Source organism: Etheostoma cragini, chromosome 14 (genome assembly GCF_013103735.1).
Source record: "Etheostoma cragini isolate CJK2018 chromosome 14, CSU_Ecrag_1.0, whole genome shotgun sequence".
Lineage (NCBI taxonomy): Eukaryota > Metazoa > Chordata > Actinopteri > Perciformes > Percidae > Etheostoma > Etheostoma cragini.
The window spans coordinates 5,011,914-5,027,701 of record NC_048420.1 but is presented as its reverse complement, the minus strand read 5'-3'; the positions used below and the strand labels follow the sequence as shown (position 1 = coordinate 5,027,701).

Genomic DNA, 15,788 nt, shown 5'->3' with positions numbered 1-15,788 from the left:
CACATTTACATTTACATTCTCTTCATGCCTCCCCCTCCTTTGTAGTGTTGCTTCTGTGCTGGGTTAAGTAATGTCCCAGAAAATAGGTTTCCATTTAAGATAAATACAGCAACAAATCATAGTAATTACACAAGATAACCTAATAAATACCTAACACTGCACAATCTGTTCCCTCGCTTCTGTCGTTAGCCTCCACCGGGAAGCTTACGTTAGTGTAGCTAACAGCTAATACTAGCTGATAGCCTGATGCAATCTAAAAAATTACTCAAACTAAAAACTGGAAAAAGCAGGCTATAACTGAAGTAACAGCTGTTATATATTATAACAGTTATTTTAAAATTTTATTTAGAGTGTTTAAAGTTATTACATGCTCTCTCAGCTGGCGGTTGGCCAAATTAGCGGTTAGCTGAACAAACGCTAGCTTCCTTTATTCAGCGGTACGCAGTGTTTTATGGGAGGAGTAGTTCCTTCGCTTACACAGTCTTGTACCTTTGAATTTTTGGGGACTTGACTTTAGTTTTTTCACTTGAAATGATACGTTGCATGTTTATGAGTCGCCGTAGCTGGTTAGCCTAAGAGTTTAAAACTCTTTATATACGGATTTTTCCCAGACGTCAATGGAACAAATGAATGGGAAATTGACTTTACAATCACAGCTGCTTCTCAAAATCCTAATTCCCAGTCCAACAAACAATAAGAAAAACACAGCAAATCCACAAACCCCTGCCAACAATAACGGTTAAAACATGCAATGTTGGGAACAAAATGAAAAGCTGCCTTAAGTCACAATTGGACATTTATCATCTATCTTCCTGACAACACTAAAGTCATGTGCATACTACTGTCGATGGGAACTGAGTTACCACCGAAGTACGTCGGACTCAAATGGTCGACTTGACAAGGAGTAAAAGGTATGTATACTAGGAATATACTGGGAATATATGTACTAGGAGAGGCTGGAGTGTGAGACATACGAGGACTAACAACAATCTGGCAAAGGGTTAGTGAACACAGGTGAGTATACTGTATATACATGGGGGAGGGGAAAACGACTAGACACAGGTGAATAACATAGGGCCGGAGACAGATAATCAAAAACGGCGGGAAACAAACAAAAGGGCATTAAGACAAATGAAGTGAGTGAAGACAAACAGTGGATTTCAAAATAAAACAGGAAGTCCATCAAAACAAACAGAAACATCAAACCAGCTAAATCTGAAACGTGACAAGGACAAACCCATCACACATTAATAACTTGAAAAATATCCCTTTTTAAAGTAGCCTACATTTAGAACAGCAATTTATTGCGAGTTAACTATTGCCAATCATGCAAGTAATCACAATAAAATAATTTAATCAACTGACAGCCCTACTAACATGTATAATAATTGTTATATCAATATATAATATTATGTTCATGTTCATATATTGTTTAATAAACATATTATTATGTATTTAATATGTTAGTTGTTTTGGCCACACAAGCCTGTAACTATAATGTGTGAATACATGGCAACCTTTGTTGGTAACCAGTGTGTGTTGGCTAATTGAAATGCAGTGTAATGATACCCGCTGAGTTCATTTAATGAATCGCTGTTCAATAGCTGTCAGTTCAGGAAATTCAATAGAGCCCCCCTCCCCCACCTCTCCTTCAAATAACACTTCAGTCACTATTGTGATAGGTCTTTTATGAAATGGAGGAACACTTTTCATATCTGTGTCAGCCATTCACTCTTCAGACAGCATTTTTTTTGGTGCAAATAGCAGAGACCACGTTTTCATGCTGCCAGGAAAACACACATTTGAATCACACACCTTCGGACCAGTCCAACACACAGCGCCCGAGTGTCAAAGTGCGCTCCAGCTATATTCATATTCATTTCCTCCTGATTATGTCTTTCTCGTGTCTATGATTACTCCCAGGCAGCGCGCTGGGCTCGCTCATTTCAGAGTACATCATAAACAATTTACACGTCATTAGTTTTGTTTTGATCATATTTGTTTGACAAAATGTCTCCCTGCTTGGTGAGTGCTGGGGTTATTTACCCCATTTAGAGGCCCATGGAACACCATGCAGGGTGTGTTATGTTGCATTGTGTGATTAATTGTTGTGGCGCTGTGGAGAACTTTGAATGAGTCTATCCAAGAGAGTGAAAAGTGTTTTGTATTGTGTGTTAAGTTTACTGAGTATGGGAACGCTGCTTGTGTTAGTAGGTGACGATGTATGCTCCGGAGCTCAAGCACCCACGAAAAATACTGAGCACCCACGTGTGCTAGGCTGCCATTAGGCTACATTCATTTAAAATGAAACATTGCAGTTGGTACTAAGTGAAGCGTCTGTCATAGTGTGATTGGTTATGTCGCTGTCAGTCCCCTGCTCCACTGATTCTTAATTTCCTAAGGAATCTGATCACGGTGTCGGTTAAACAATTCATCTCCAGTCCTATCTGTATGGTGAGAAGTGTCGCTGTCCTGAGTTATTATCAAGTTAATAGGCATGTGTGTTTGTGTCGGCCACAGTCGTGTCGGTTCTGACATGCAAACATTTATGGACTACTTTTTTTTTTAAAGGGCGTGCGCCCTTGAGCACCCACAAAGGATAAAATAAATCGGTGCCTATGCTTGGGTTGACTGGTTTAATTAATCTACAGTATGCCAGTAAGATGATCAATAATGTGTCATCAAATACTAACGCAGATGATAATTGTATTTAATCTGTCCATCTGCAAATACCCTAAGAGTATCCATACTCTTACATCCATACATTCAATTTTTAACTTTTTTCTTTTTTTTTTTACTTTTTTTGAAATGATTAAACAATATCTTGGGGGGCTCCCTGCAGTAACTCTGAGGAGCCACTAAGGATCCCAAACCCCCTGTTGAAGATATCTGGTGTAGCGGATGTGGAAGTGCTATACCACTGCCAACAGGGCAAAAGGGCAAATGTGTGTCCTGTACATATATCCTACAAAGGGCAGTAAAACTAACAGCTGACACAAAGGCTGATGTAATAAAAAGCTAACTCCTATGGTATTAATATGCAAACACATGAAAACAGAGCATGAAATTTCATAAAAACAATTCAAATTGAGTCCAATTGCTTTCTCACATACACTAGGTAATGTTCATATCTCTGTTAACAATTATTTTTAGTTCCCTAAGCAGAACATGTTTGTACACCAAACTTCCGTGAGCCATTCCTGCATTAACCTGGGATCCTGCATACACTCACAATATTTTGCCAACATGATAACTTGTGTGGTCATTTAAACTGGAGCCAGCCACAACAGGAAGACTCATTTTGTTTTCACCAATGTGGTCCTGGAGACACCTACTGTCTCTAAGCAAATTTTACTACTTTGGCTTCAATCCTTCAATGAGGAAAACTGAAAAATTACACTGCTCACAACTCTGGTTATAACTTGATGTCAATGTTCTCAATGGTCCTCCAAGGCTGCAGTATTCTTCCAGTAGAGTTTCTTTTTCAATAAAACGTGCACAAGAAAATAGTGAAAACGTTTTTTTTTAGCCGTTATCAAGTAATTGGTTTGGGTTTCAGGCCTCCAACTTCACTTTCAACATCATTTCCAGCTGCAGAGAGCTGTTTTAAATGAAAATTCTCTGATAAACACAATGTACAATACCTACTCAGCACAAAACAGCAGAAATACAGTTAAGGGCAATTAATACTTCTGTGTAAAATTGACTCAGTGGGTATTCAATTTTATTTGATTTATTGTATCAAATCATAACAAGTTATCACAAGACACTTTAAAGATAGAGTAGGTCTAGACCACACTATAATTTACAATGACCCAACAAATCTAGTAATTCCCACAAGAGAAAGCATTTAGTGTGACAGTGGCATAGCAGGACAATGCAGGGCATAGCAGGGCGTAGCAAGACAATGCAGAGCGCAGCAGGTTGTAGCAGGACACAATGGGTCAGTAAGGTACTATGAGCTCTTCAAAATATGACAATGCTCTACCATTTAGATCTTTGTAGGTCAGGATAATGATTTTAAATTCAATCCTGGATTTTACAGGAAGTCAATGCAGGGAAGCTCATGCAGGAGAAATATGATCTCTTCTCTTAGTTCTTGTCAGAACACGCGTTGCAGCGTTCTGGATCAGCCGGAGAGTCTTAGGGGACTTATTTGAGCATCCTGATAATAAAGAATTACAGTAGTCCAGCATGAAAGTGACAAATGCATGGACTAGTTTTTCAGCATTGTTTTGAGACAGGATGTGCCTAATTTTGGCAATGTTACAAAGGTGAAAAAGGCTGTTTTTGAGGTGGATTTTAAGTGGGCATTAAAGGATACAACCTGATGAAAAATAACTGACAGTAGTGCTAGAGGCCATGGAAATACCATCCAAAGTAGCTTTATCTTTAGATGATGAGGTTTGGGGGTTTTTAGGGCCCAGCACAAGAAAGTTTGTTTTGTCTGAGTTTAACATCAGAAAATTGTAAGTCATCCATGATTTTATGTCTTTAATACATGTTTGAAGTTTAGCTAACTGACTGGTTTTGTCTGGCATGATTGATAGGTATAATTAGGTGTTATCCGCATAACAGTGAAAGTTATCTGAGGGCTTTCTATTAATATCTATGTGTGTATGTATGTGGAGATCTACATCATGGCCTGACATGCACCTCCTAAAAAATGTAACTTCATGTTCCCTCCTGCTCATATCGGGTTCTCCTTCTCCAGAAAAAACATGAAATCAAGGAGAGGGTTAACTTTTCCTGCTACAGATTTCCCACCGTGGTCAGAAAGCACAGGGGACACATTTTGTTCCTCTCACTATGCCTCTAGAGTTGGTACTAGCTCCAAAGCTAATCACTGGCACTCTCTCACTTGCTCTACAACACACTTTTCACACACACACATGCCGGCCCTGCTTTTCTCGTAATTAGATCAACGCACATACCAACGCACAAGTGTTAACTTCAGGCCACTAACGTAGGCTACAGTGTTAACTCTGCGTGGATCATCCGCAGAATCATAAATCAGGCTTCAGAATCTAGCTGGTAAACGTAGTGGAGTTGGTGGAGACCAAACCAGAGACAAAAGGAGAGTAAATATTGATCTTCAGATGGACACAAACACATCTTTAAATGAATGATAATGCTCTGTGTCTGGGCTCTGGGTGTAGGTCTGCTAACAATAACAAGGTAAAACTAATACAGTGATAATGGGGCAGGTGATGTAATTTCATTTTGATATGCTGCCTCTGAATGCCTGAAAATATCAATACTATATTCAGTTTCTCACCAGAACAGAGTGTATGTCCACGGTGATTAACAAATGCATTTCCTTCTACATTAAACATTTTTAAAGCAGATCATTGGTCTTAGTTTAGGTGGACTTGACTAGAACACTGGGGAGACCATCATTAGCTTAACAAAGCAAATTGACTGAATTATCTTCTGTTGTTCTGTTTTTTTTTTAAAGATTATTTTTCGGGCTTTTCCACCTTTATTTAATAGGACAGCTTGGGGAGAAAGGGGGTAGACAGGTCAAATTCAAACCCTGGACCTCTCCATCAAGGCATAAACCTCAAAGGATATTTGTGCCTGCTCTACCCACTGAGCCAACCCAGCCACAAAAAACTGTTTTGGTATATGCCCCAAAATAAAAGGCAAATGGTTGTAATGAAGTTTGACTATTATAATGTATTTGCAAGGGGAAGAACAGATTTAAGCCGATCCTGGCATGGAGGAGGTAGAAGTGGTCACGTTGCCAGCCACTACTGATCACAGTCGGTTAATTGGCAGGTTGAGTAGAGCAGGGTGCTGGCAGCAGGTCCGGCCTCCTCTTTGTTCGGGAAGCCACGTTCCTCCATCTTGTTTCACTTTGAAAATATAAATACTGACAAAAAATACATGATAACTTAAAGTAGAAAATCGTGAGTCATGCATTGGATACTACACAGTAAAGGGTACCTAAAACCTTATATTTTCTGAGCAAATCTCACCAATTACTTTTATGAGGTGCATCTTTCCGTCCACATGCTACAATATTAACATGACATCGTTCATGTCATTTGCGAGGAAACTAAGTGATGGGAACATTTCTCATGGTTGCCACTTGCACGTCAGCTCTAGATAGTGCCTGGCAGTGTTATTAATAACCAGTGTAATTAGCACACTGAATGAACAGTTATCTGGGGTAGAGATACTGTTGAAATGCTAGTGTGGGGGTAAATAATAGTGTCCATGATCAAAGCTTCAGCTAATCAAACCCATAATGGAAATATTTGATTAAGCTATGCCAGTTTAACAAGCACTGCCAAACAACACTGACTATTATTAATGCCTGCTCATTAGCGTCCCAAAATCAAACCTAGCCATTATTACTTTTATCAGCTGCAGCTGGGTTTTTCATATACCAACAAATCTGTGAAAAGGCTCCCTTGTAAACAAAATTCACAGTTATTATTGTTAAAGCTTCTTTGTATGTTACTTTTTTTTTAAATGTTTTTATTTAAACTTTTTTTTTGGGGTTTAAAAATAATTTCTATCAGTTATGGTGCTCACTAAAGCAGAGCTCTTGAACAGCGGGCCCGGGATCCTGTTGAAGTCCTCAAAGTTAGCTCAGGGGGGAGGGGTGCCGACAAATTATGTAAAAAAGATAGATATATATATATATTTCTTGAAAGTTTCTCATTTCTGGCGTGTGTCATGTATCAGGCGTTAGCAATTAGCATGTATTATAATCTTTGCTTTAATTCAATTCAATTTTATTTATAGTATCAATTCATAACAAGAGTTATCTCAAGACACTATACATATAGACCACACAATTTACAAGGACCTGCAGTAGTGCAGCCAACTCTGCAGCTGTCAAAGCAGCACACAGCTCTAGTCTTGGTATTGATTGCCGCTTCTTCAGGGGCCTCTCTGGATCTGGCAGTGAGGAAAGACACAGCCCTGTGAGCTCTCTGTCTGCAGATAGGCAACTGAGCCATTTGCCTTCTCTGACGCGTCAGCAAAGATGTGTAGGTCTCTCTGGAGGTTTGAAGTGTCCATCTCAAGGCTCACATAGCAGTGAGGCAATATCTCCTTCGGGAGCCCCAGACTCGTTGACAGAAGGAATAGCTCCTTGGCGATCTGTTTGGACGTAGCCTTCCTCAGCGGGATGGCCTCAGGATATCGGGTTGTATAGTCCAGGATGACCAGAATGTCCTAATGTCCCCTGGCACTCTTTGGTAAGGGTCCAACGATGTCCAGTCCGATCCTCTCGAACGGGGTCTCGATAATGGGCAAGGGAATGAGCGGGTTTCTATATGTGACCTTTGGTGCCACCCTCTGGCACTCAGGGCAACTACAACAGTAGTTCTCTATCTCTTTGTGCACCCCTGGCCAAAGGAAGCGTCGCAAGATCCTTTCCTTCGTCTTCTCCACCCCTAGGTGGGCCCCTAGCGGGTGGGTGTGTGCTAAGTTGAGCACGGTGGTCCGGTGGGGCTGTGGTACGAGGAGCTGTTCCTGCACCTCTCCATCTTTGTGTACCACCTGATACACCAACCCCCGGTTTACTGCAAAATGGGGGTAGGTAGGGCTTGTCCTATCCCCTAGCACCACTCCCTCTATCACCTGCACATTCTTCAAGGCATTTGCAAGAGTAAGATCTTGTAACTGGGCTGTACCATACTGGCCCGTGAGAGGGGGAAGCTCTTGGGGGCCTTGGGCGTCTTCCTCACTGGAGCTTGGAGCGCTTCCTGGGACCATGTGCTCTTCCTCCGTGTCTGGACCAGAATCTGAATCAGCCTGGGCACCTGCCATCCCTGCAAGAACACAGGCTGGAGTGAGTGGTTCTGAGGGTTGTGTTTGCGTTCTCTCCGAGTACTTCCTGCCTCTCCCCTTCCAGGGTACTCAGGCCGATCTCTCCTGTGTCTCCCTCCACAGCGGGAGAAAGGCGGGGCAGAACCACTAACTGCAACATTTTCCTGCGGTTGCACAACGTTCCCTTTTGGTTGTTGTCGTGCTGATCCGGTGGGGGTGTGGCTGTCCCCCGTCGACAGATCACATTTCCTTCACCTGCTTGCTGTCTCCCCTGCACGCTGTCCCACAAATGACTCCTGCGCGTGCACGTGACTGCGCGCGCCTGCTCGACCAGATGAACTATATGAGGAATTGGGACTTTTGATTGTGACGGGCCAGCGGTAAGCTCACATGGACTCTCATTTGGTTGTTGGTTTGGTATATGGTGGATTAAATGTGTTAATGTTGTGGGTAAAAGAAGTTTTAACTGCACCAAATTTATATATCTTTTGTACAGTTAAAGGAAATGGGAATTCACCTATATAAAGTAAAAGACTAGGTTAATGTGTGTTGGATAATCACAGCTTGGTTTATATAGTTGTGCAGTACACGTGTGTGTATAGAATCTAATTACTTTGACAGTAATCAGTCAAATACCTTTCTGTTCATATGTAAACATTTGTTAAATAAAACCTGTTTAATCAATGTTTTTCTTTTATTTTGTGTTTAAAGGTTTTTCACCTGTTTACCTGTCCACCTGTACCAACGTGTTCACCTATTAACAATGGTACCCGTTTAACTGGTCAAAAAAAAATCCGAAATCCAAAGTCTGGTCCTTCAAGTGTGGACACCTCAAAGTTCAAAGAAACACTTGACAGTTGTTTTTAGTTATTCTGAGTTTTTGAAGTAGCATAAAGGTTTGCAGCCACCTGCTTATAAGATTCCCTCTAAAATGATTGGTCTTTCAAAATCTAGGTTTGTTTGCTAAAAATCACATAAAAAGTATTTATGAACAGAACAATCTAGCTTTCTAGCTACTAACTAGCTAGTAGCACGACAAAGTCTCCTTGGTTGTCTAAATACATCTTCTACCCTGGTGAGACTTCGAGCAAAGTTTCATTCTCTGTCAAGCCTTGTGTCTTAAAAATAGCGATTCTGATACGATTATAGTGGTAGGTAACGTAGGAGTCAAAGATATCACCAGAGCATAAACGGTCAATGGTTCAGACATTGAAATACGGCCAGCTAATCACCACAACCAAACTGTTCCACGCTTTGTCTGCATTGTATGTGTTGTGTCATCATATAAACCTGCTTGCATTGTTGTTACAAATAAGATTTACTTGTTATTATAATTAATTTCTAATGCTGCGTCTCCCCATTAGAAAGTCTCTATAAAAGCCAAACTGCATCCAGAGTTACCGTCAACACCCAGAACTCTTCTATCAACCCCAAGAGATATCAGTTCAACCACAGTATCCGGGATGAAGCTGTCCACTTTGGTTTAAGGAGAACTCTTGAAGGACAACTAAAGGGGTACCCAGGGTAGGCTCTGAAAAAAATAAACACACTGGAGTTGTCTCTCAACATTGACGGACTTCCGCTATTCAAAAGTAGCCAGATCAGTCTGTGTCCCGTCTTGTGTGCCATCCATCTGAATCCAACTCGTGTAACTCTAATTTCTAAGCCTACTTCTAAACCTAAGGATTTTGATTTTCTAAAGTTGTGGCTGCAGAAGTGCATGATCTACTAGAAAATGGAATTCAAGAAAAGGTTTTGATGCATTGTGTTGTGTGTGATGCTCCAGCCAAGGCAATGGTCAAGGCAATCAAACTGTGCACCGAATACAATGGATGGACAAATGTACACAGAAAGGGCAATGGGTGGATGGCCGTGTAACATAACCTGAGGTTCAACCCACCCTACGAACCAATGCGATCAATCAATCAAAACAAACAAACTGAGGGAATTACAGTTTCACCATTTCTGCAACTTCTCATTGATATGATTAAAATATCTTCCATTGACTACATGCACCAAGCTTGCTTAAGTGTAATGAGGAAACTGCTGGTGGAACGGGTGAGGGGAAACAAGCAGGTCAGTCTGTCTGCTGGACAAGTTCGAGAAGTCAGCAGAAGACTAGCTTTTTTTGAGAAGCTCTATTCCAAGTTGCTTTACCAGGAAGCCGCGAAGCTTGGAAGAAGTGGATTGATGGAAGGCTACAGAGCTGCGTCAGATTGCCCTGTACACAGGAAAAATTGTGCTCAAAGGCATTCTGTCAATCCCGGTGTATAGACATTTCATGGTTTTCATTGGATGCCTGGATGCATGCAGTGCCTTTCAGTTTGAGAACTACCTGGGGCAACTGAAACATCTGGTCCGATCGGGAAGAAGACCCCTAATTCAAGTGGCCAGAAGGCTCCCAGAGATTGAACTGTGTCGAAGCCGCATTGTTCCTGCACAAAGACGGAAAATCTCACAAAGAAAGAAAATGCACAAAGAAGGAACATTTCAAGACCACACAATGTATACATCTTGGAAGGGGACAAATGCTGTAAGGCCATTGAGGAGAGGAAGGACATGGTTTTGAGAAGGTGGAGCCTCGGTTCACAGAGCCTTGTGAGTCAAGAATCACCGGGTGCTTCAGGGTGAAAACGAGAGACTGTTTTGTAAAGCTGGTTCCAGCATGTGAACTCACAAAAAAGGCAATTATGATTGAGGAGCCACAGACCAACATTTTCTTGATAGTCCTGCATGATTTTTAGGAGACATGCAAACAACTTCAACCCCACACTGCACATAGCTGTACATAAGGCTGCATGGTTCACACCGTATATCCATATTTCAGTTTTTTAAAATATATTACCGTTAACATGAATCTAGATTTTTCTTTAGTTGTATTTGCAGTGTCACTTAATCCTTTTAAAAGCTAAATAAACAATGCATTGCAAAACTCAGAGGACTTTGTCTGTGAGTGTTCTTAATGCAAATCTGCCAATCATTTGCATGTTCAGTGAGGAAAATAAGTATTTGAACACCCTGCTATTTTGCAAGTTCTCCCACTTAGAAATCATGGAGGGCTCTGAAATTGTCATGGTAGGTGCATGTCCACTGTGAGAGACATTCAAAAAAATAATAATCCAGAAATCACAATGTATGATTTTTTTATCCATTTATTTGTATGATACAGCTGCAAAAAAGTATTTGAAAGCCTGTCTATCAGCTGGAATTCTGACCCTCAAAGACCTGTAAAAAGACCTCAAAATGTCCACCTCCACTCCATTTATTATTCTAAATTAGATGCACCTGTTTGAGGTCGTTAGCTGCATAAAAACACCGGTGCACCCCATACAATCAGTAAGAATCCAACTACTAACATGGCCAAGACCAAAGAGCTGTCCAAAGACACTAGAGACAAAATTGTACACCTCCACAAGGCTGGAAAGGGCTACAGGGAAATTGCCAAGCAGCTTGGTGAAAAAAGGTCTACTGTTGGAGCAATCATTAGAAAATGGAAGAAGCTGACTGTCAATCTACCTTGGACTGGGGCTCCATGCAAGATCTCACCCCCTGGGTTCTCAATGATCCTGAGAAAGGTGAGAAATCAGCCCAGAACTACACAGGAGGAACTGGTCAATGACCTGAAAAGAGCTGTGACCACCGTTTCCAAGGTTACTGTTGGTAATACACTAGGACGTCATGGTTTGAAATCATGCATGGCACGGAAGGTTCCCCTGCTTAAACAAGCACATGTCAAGGCCCGTCTTAAGTTTGCCAATGACTATTTGGATGATCCACAGGATTCACGGGAGAAAGTCATGTGGTCATATGAGACCAGAATAGAACTTTTTGGTCATAATTCCACTAACTGTGTTTGGAGGAAGAAGAATGATGAGTACCATCCCAAGAACACCATTGCTACTGTGAAGCATGGGGGTGGTAGCGTCATGCTTTGGGGGGGGGGGTTCTGCACATGGGACAGGGCGACTGCACTGTATTAAGGAGAGGATGACCGGGGCCATGTATTGCAAGATTTTGGGGAACAACCTCCTTCCCTCAGTTAGAGCATTGAAGATGGGTCGAGGCTGGGTCTTTCAACATGACAATCACCCGAAGCACACAGCCAGGAGAACCAAGGAGTGGCTCTGTAAGAAGCATATAAAGGTTCTGGCGTGTCCTAGCCAGTCTCCATACCTAAACCCAATGGAGGATTTTTGGACGGAGCTCAAACTCTGTGTTTCCCAGCAACAGCCCAGAAACCTGACTGATCTAGAGAAGATCTGTGTGGAGGAGTGGACCAAAATCCCTTCTGCAGTGTGTGCAAACCTGGTGAAAAACTACAGGAAACGTTTGACCTCTGGAGTTGCAAACAAAGGCTACTTGATAGTCCTGCATGTACCAAATGTTAACATTGATTTTCTCAGGTGTTTAAATACTTATTTGAAACTGTATCATACAAATAAATAGTTAAAAAATATACATTGAGATTTCTGTTTTTTTTTTTTTTTTTTTTAGATTATGTCTCTCACAGTGGAAATGCACCTACGATGACAATTTCAGACCCCTCCATGATTTCTAAGTGGGAGGACATGCAAAATAGCCGGGTGTTCAATACTTATTTTCCTCACTGTATGCATGCATGTAAGAAACCAGAGTCATATTTTCTACCATGGAGCTAGTGATGTTCAACATAGTGCATATCATATGACCGTTCTGATGTTGGTCTCTTTCTGCCTTTTTCAGGTCAGGAGATATACCTGCCTCCGTCACATGCATGTAAGTTGTTTTTAACTTTTTTTTTTTTGCAATTTTTTGCAGCAGCATGTGCAAGAAACTTACCATGAATGAACTGACCAATATTCATGTGTAATTTATTTTTAGATATGTCAACACCATGCAGGTAACCAGCTGGTCGCCCAGAGCTGGATGAGTCTGTAGTGATGCAAGCTCAGCCTGCCACTTCATCTTGGGACCCAGTTAAAGGTACAGTTGCTTTACATTTTGCATTTGCAATTAAATCCAATGTAATATCAAGTAACTTGATATTTGAACTTTTACCTCTTTTAAGGGCCCAGAACTTTATCTTTATTTTGTTGTAACTATTTTTGGGAAATAAAAACTCTTGCTTTTGAATTGCTCTTGTGACTCCTCATGCTTAACTGCTTGGTCTCTCACAGATGCCTTTGAGGAGAAAATGGAGGAGCTGCTCATGCTTTTAAGGTGCACCCAGTCACCTCCTGCTCCTTCTGTCAATGACATGTTGCTGTCGCCCTGCTTGACAATCACCGAGCTGCAAGAGGTTGACAGGTGTCTTTGTCAACAGGAGAGGAAGAACAAAATGGTAACTAAGTGGCTGTAGTCCTGCCCGAAGATTAACACTATATAATTGCATAATTTCAAATATAACTGAACTGAGTTCTCTTACAACATGAGATTGTACAAGCTCTCCACTTTGTTTTACATGTAGGAATTTGTGCTTCTAGATGTTTACCAGCAACTTTTCCTGTCGACCGGAGGTGATGCCATCCGCCGCATGCTACGGCGAGTGGCAACTAATGAGCTGCTGACACAGTATAGCCTGCGGTGAAGAAAGACAAACGCCTTCAAGGACCTGGCAGTTTGCAGGGTTATAACAGGCAGGGGTTATTTTATTGTTCACATCAGTATTATGCTTCGGGTTGGCTGATAAGAGGTTTTAATTTGACTTGTAACTTTGCTTCATTTTGACTTCTACTGTAGCGGCCTACCAAAAACCTTCCCTGGGCTGACTGCAGCATACATGGAGGATTTGATTTGGAAAGTCCTGAAGTTTGCCCCACATAGACTGTAAATTGAAATTCTTCTGCATGATGTGCATAATAATCAAACAAATGTGAAAACTATCAGTATTTGTAATCACAAAAACAGGGTTGTTAGTAAATTTGTCTTGCTTTTGTCAACATGTTCATTATTAGTATGACATATCAACTCACTTAATTAAATGCTTCATCATACCAATTTGCATCTTGCACACATTTGCACTTTGCACTCTAGATCCTTTTATCTTTTTTGTATTTTGTTTATTGTTTGTATATTAATGTTTTAAATCCCATCAAGTTTGCCTGTTCATTCATTCCTGCTAATATAATTAATTCCTGTTAATGCACACTTTGTGTTTGTGGGTGTGACCAAAAACTAACGTTTCAAGAACGTTAAACTATTTTCCTTATGCAACCTAACATACAGGGAACATTCCCCCAACCAAAACAAATGTTCCTAGAATTTTCTGGGAACCAAACATTGCTAGCTGGGTATGGGCAGTTGTTAACAACATACAGGTAGAAACACTAACAGAAATTCCGTCACGGAAAGGACATTTCAAAAGGAGAACATACTGTTATTAGCATTGTCAGAAAACAAGGCAACTTAGCCTGTTTCCTTAAAGGTGCGCTATGAGTTCCTGCGTGGTGACTCATGTTACAAGGAAATTTCAAACAAAACACACCCCTGTGTTGTCTCCCGAGACTGGGCTTTTTCACCGTGTAGTCAGGGGGAGGGCAGATAGCGGATCAAGGAGAGATATCTATGTTTTGAGGAAAAAAATGAAATCACAGTAAAACCAAGCATGAATTCATAATGCACCTTTATTATCTGGGTTAGGGTTAATATTTTTTTAAATTAAATACAGTAATAGATATTACATATTGCACCTTAGCATTAGAATGTGATTCATGAATAATATTTTGTCCAGTTTAATATGCAAATTGTGTTTACAATTTGCGGGCAGGGGGGTCCCTACTCGGTCTCTCTTTCAGGTTAGGGGTCCCTGGCCTAAAGACGTTGGTGACCCCTGCACTAAAGTGATTGTTGAAATATCAGAATGCGGAGACACTTCTAAAGAAAGATCTGATGGTACAACAAGGGCCTTTATTTACCTGAACTGCAGAAGGTACCAGGCTTTTATTAGAGACAGGCCTTAATTTCTTATTCCATCAGTTTGATAAGTATACTTGTTTTAAATAAAAAAGCCATAGCATTCCAGTGGACAGAGAACATTTGTTTTTTAATAAACATTTGGAAAAATATCACCATACACAACAACAACCAGAAGGGCAACCACCACTGTGTCTGTTTGAACCATGTAAATGTACCGGGTATTTATTTCAAATACAGGCACTTCAGTACTGCTGGTAGATTACAATAAGAGCATACAGTCGTTACACCCGTATCTGATTAACGTTACAGATGGTAGCTAGCTAGCTTCATTTCTAGCTCCAGGCTAACTCTTTTCCTCCCACCTCCAGCTAGGTAGCTTTGTTTCTTGCTTCAATCAAACTCTTTTACTCCCACCTCCAGCTGGATAGCTTCGTTTCTAGCTCCAGGCTTACTCTTTTCCTCCAAACTCCAACTGGATAGCTTCATTTCTAGTTTCAGGCGAACTCTTTGCCTCCAACCTCCAGCTAGCTAGCCGTGCTCTGCTTTCTCGGATTCTCCTGGGGTCAATGTCCAAATGCCTCCCATCTTTTTAACCTGAGTTTTCCTCCGCATACTTTAAAACTCTTTTCATTTTGTTGTTGAAAAGTCTGTTACTAGCACCAGAGCCGTCATTCTCTGCTGTCACTAAATGAGTCCTGTGTTACATCCAATGTAGCTACTACCATCTGTTGGCACCTGTACGTTACTACACACTACACTGGGCCGTGGAAAAAGCATGAATATATTGTTGAATCCGTTTAATTTAATTGGCAGAAATGTAAATAATGATAAACTTGAATGCACAGTATATGAAAGGCAGTTAGGAGATTATCCACACAAATGTATCTACCTGTCCTTGTTGACCACGCCCCGGGTCACTATCAGAGGCCCGGCTTTTAATTGACTTCCAGTCTTTATTTGAGGACTTACGGTAGCCTAATAAATTTGGCTAGCCCGCCAGGTTAGTAGTCCCACAATTTATGTATAAAGGGAGAAAACGAAGGCTTATGATACAATTTCATACTACATCAAGTTCTACATCACATGCGTAAAGTTAAGTTACATAA

The 15,788-nt window shown here is 41.0% G+C and overlaps 1 long non-coding RNA gene across 1 annotated transcript; it reads right to left on the bottom strand.

Moving 5' to 3' along the window:
• Positions 1–2,371: 2,371 nt before the first annotated feature.
• LOC117956413 lies at positions 2,372–13,099 on the bottom strand. The gene is made up of 3 exons (XR_004659259.1): positions 13,025–13,099; positions 12,116–12,122; positions 2,372–2,382 (listed from the first exon to the last, which is right to left on the bottom strand). It is a non-coding gene; the product is annotated as an uncharacterized LOC117956413 (long non-coding RNA).
• Between the last annotated feature and the right edge of the window lie 2,689 nt (positions 13,100–15,788).